This window comes from Cyprinodon variegatus, unplaced genomic scaffold, assembly GCF_000732505.1.
Source record: "Cyprinodon variegatus isolate N-32 unplaced genomic scaffold, C_variegatus-1.0 Scaffold42, whole genome shotgun sequence".
In the NCBI taxonomy this organism is placed as follows: domain Eukaryota; kingdom Metazoa; phylum Chordata; class Actinopteri; order Cyprinodontiformes; family Cyprinodontidae; genus Cyprinodon; species Cyprinodon variegatus.
Window position 1 is genome coordinate 132,740 of NW_015150495.1, and position 3,961 is coordinate 136,700.

At 39.7% G+C, this 3,961-nt stretch overlaps 1 protein-coding gene across 1 annotated transcript in view; it reads right to left on the bottom strand.

Annotated features, from left to right (window-relative positions):
• The window catches only part of LOC107081845 (CMP-N-acetylneuraminate-beta-galactosamide-alpha-2,3-sialyltransferase 1-like), a 96,355-nt gene extending 94,728 nt beyond the window's left edge, over positions 1 to 1,627 (bottom strand). The window contains exon 1 of the mRNA XM_015370165.1: positions 1,381 to 1,627. The gene's annotated coding sequence lies outside the window, so the exon portion shown is untranslated. The remainder of the gene's footprint in view (positions 1 to 1,380) is intronic.
• Positions 1,628 to 3,961: the final 2,334 nt, after the last annotated feature.

A 3,961-nucleotide genomic window follows, 5' to 3' on the forward strand; every position in this document is an offset into this window, starting at 1 on the left:
TGTACTATGTGTGTAAGTGGATCTTGTGTGCTTGTGTGAATCGTGCGGTGTGTGTGAGGATCTTGTGTGCTTGTGTGAATCATATGGTGTGTGTGTGTGTGTGTGGATCTGGTGTGCTCGTGTGAATCGTGCTGTGTGTGTGTGTCGATCTTGTACTATGTGTGTATGTGGATCTTGTGAGCTTGTGTGAATTGTGCAGTGTGTGTATGAGGATCTTGTCCTGTGTGTGTGAGGTGATTTTTTTGTGCTTATGTGAATCGTGCTGTGCATGTATGAATCACATATGTGTATTTGGGAAAATTGAGACTATCTCCATACTGCTAGTACTAGTCTGTGTGATCCAGACTCTTCTGCTGGTATTTCTGATGCAAGTTTTACAGAGTTTTATGAACTAACAAAGGAAGACTCGGACAGAAAAAAAACCTGTCATAGCCATTTCACACTGAACTTAAGCAGATTCAGCGCTGCATGAAGTAAAATCTAAGAAAACCACAAAAAAGATTTAGGACAATTTGAAGCCCAGCGGGAATCCAACACCAGAAACGAGCTCAGCTTTGTGCCAGTAAAGTTTTTTTATACAAAGATCTGTTAAAAGCAGCCTAGTGCCCCAGATTCATGAGGATCTTACAGGTTAGTACAGAGCAGTGGTCTTAAAACTTTTTATAGATCAATATAATATCACTGAATGGACGACAAACTCCAATTACTCTACATCCCAACAGTCTAGGTTCTATAGAAGGAAGAGAAAAACCAAATCAATCGTCCTGAATCCAAAAACTCTCTTTTCTAACATCCTAAATGAGTGAATTTCACCATTGTGGAACAATAAATGTCACACAATGGTCACACCATGCTGGTCTGCAATGTTTCCTATCTTGCACCACATTATCTTACTTTGATCCATCCATCCATCATCCCTATTTATTCTTTCATCAATTCCTTCCTTCCTTCCTTCCTTCCTTCCTTCCTTCCTTCCTTCCTTCCTTCCTTCCTTCCGGACTGTAGACTTTTTCACAGGGAAAAGTAGGAAATCTGAATATATATAACAAAAAATGTAAACGATCCGCTTTTCTTGCAAATTGCTGCATGCGCTTTTAAACATTAATAATTAATCTATTTCTGATTATCAAATCCAACTGAGATGATAAAATAAATAGTAACGGCGTGCAGACACCAAAGGCAGTGCTGTATTAAGTATTTTTAAATAGTTTTAAGACCTTTTGGGAAAGTTACAGTTCCACACCTGGTCTGCCGCACTAAGACTTTAATCCCGCCTGTTCACCATCAGTCCAACGCGCAGAGCTTACAACTATAATTAGAGCAGAAGATGCTGCTGTAAAGTCAGCTGTTCAAAGCATGCGTTCTGGTTTCGGTACTGACCCCAAAGTCTCTCTCCTGCGTGGAGCGCTGTCCCGGTGAGTGGGAGCTCGGTGCAGCCGCCAGCAGCTCCGCGCAGAGCGGAAAGGAGAGGCGGCTGAGCCGCTGGGAGCCTCCGGGCTGGAAGACGCGCTCCGCTCCGATCCGCCTGTTTGAGGGGAAGTTCAGCCTCCAGGAGCAGGTTTCCTCTCCTGCTCTCCGTGGATGTGGAGGGTGACAGGGAGCAGTGGAGTGGGATAAAGTAGGGACTGCCTTTCCTCCGCTGCCAGCCACTGACTGACAGACAGACAGGCGGGTTAGTTCCTGACCATCAGGGGCCACAGCACTGCTACGCCCCCCGGCATCCTCACCGTTCCCTTACATCACACCATTCTTTTCTAAATTCATCTGTTTATCATCTATTCAAGGATTAATTACAACAAATCATAAATTAATACAAAAAAAATGGTAGAGATCTGAGATGGGTTTATGAATAATGCTTCACACGCCTCCACTGACAGTAAGTTAGAGAATAAAGTGTCTTTATTTGCAGAGTGCCTTCCTTCCTTCCTTCCTTCCTTCCTTCCTTCCTTCCTTCCTTCCTTCCTTCCTTCCTTCCACCTCTATCACTGCAGATGCTTTCCATCGGTGCAGCTGACTAATAGGATAACAGAGGAGACTGGCAGATTAAAGACAGCCAGTCCAAGCAGGGTGAACTTCACTAAGCTAAAGACACTCAGTCAGCTTATATAAAGTTTTAGATATATATATAGTTAGGTATCTGATTTCTGTCATGTTTTTCTTTTGAGTATCCAGTTTTGCTTTTCTCCTTGTTTCGTTGTTATTATGCTTTCATTCTTAGTTTATTGTGTTCTTTAGTTTTTTCTCAGTTACTGTCCTAGTCTTGGTTCTGTTAGGTTTTCTTTTGAGTGTTTTACTTTTCTCCATGTTTTAAAGTCCCAGTGGTTTAATTATTATTTTGTTGTAATTTCTAGTCTTCCAGGTATTTCATTTGTTGCCCTCTGCTGCCCTCTTGTGTTCTCCTTTCTCCCTAGCTCCTGTTTTCTTTCTGCTCTGCCCTTACCTGTTCCCAATCTGCTCATTAGCCCTCTCTTGGTCTTTGTCTCCTTTAAAAGCCCTCTCTCTTTGGTCCCTCTTTGCTGGGTCCTCGTCTAACCTCTTCTGTCTTTCTCCCACTCGTCGTCCTGGTTACAGTTCTTCCCCTGCTGACTCCTTGGTTTTTTTGGTAATATTTGACTTGAGTTCTCGTTTTGGGATTTTTGATTGCCTGTTTTTTTTTTTTTTTTTACTTTGTTTTTTCAGTAAATCTTCATTAAATCAACCTTCTATTTACCTCTGCCTTCCTGCCTCTGCTTTGGGTCAAGAATCCTGAACCAAATCCTGACATATATACATAAGTTTTTTCTTAGATTGTTTCATAGTAAACATTTATTTTTTTATATTTATTGTTTGGAATTCTATTTTTTTAACAGTGTCCTGTCTGGCAATAAGAATAATTTTCTTGATGCCAAAAAAGAGCCCAGGAGATTTTTCTTTCACAAGAGGAGCTGTAAGGCTATCACAATAGTTTTCTGCTTAATTTATGCATAACAATAGCTTTATTATAATTCATGCTCGGAGTATTACAGATTATATGGACACTGCAATGTAAGTAGAACAGGAAAGGAAAAACAGGAAAAAGAAGATAAGATGAAAGAAAGAGGAGATAAAAGGAGACAGTCGGCTTCATCACCTGCAAAGAGAGATGTAAAAAAGAACAGCACAACCAACGCATATAGTAAAACAGATACAATAAAGTAGCATCTTCATACTATCGCTGAAGTATAAGTAGTATTATTTAATCTGACATGTATACTGTGGTAGCTGATGATAGGAATATGGGCTTTCTGTATATTCTAATACATTTTTTTCCCACATATTTTACATTTCAATATTTTATTTTTACAGATTTTTCTTTTGCATATTTTATTAACTGGATTCAAATTGCGCTTTACAGATGGCATCCTTTGAAATTGCGTTCTCATTGGTTTGCTGAGACATTGGCAATGGCATTGTTATTGGTCCCCGAGCGTTTGTATTGGGCTTTAGATTATGAAATTGCATCTGTAAAACTTAATTTTAAGAAAATGCAAAAATATATACCTATCATATAATTAAATAAATTGAAAATATTAAATTTGAGGGTAAAAAAGGAAAACAAAAATAATTTCAAAAAAACTAAATCTAAGAAATTAGCAAAGTCATTTCAAAAAGATAAATTTCAATTTAGAAAACGTGTTCTTTGCCTATATTTATGTTATATTCAACATGAATGCCATCGGTGCTGCTCAGTGCAACAGTGGGTAGCACTGCTGCCTTGCAGCAAGAAGATCTGGGTTTGGTTCTCGGCCTGGCTCTTTCTGCATTAAGTTTAAAGTTGTCACTGTGCATGCATGGGTTCTCTCAGGGTACTCCGGCTACCTCCCACAGTCCAAAAACATGACCGTTAGTTTACTTTTATGGTTTTTGTGAATGGTTGTTTATCTCTGTGTTTCCCTGAGATGGACTGGTAACCTGTCCAGGGTCGACCCTGCTCTCGCCCATA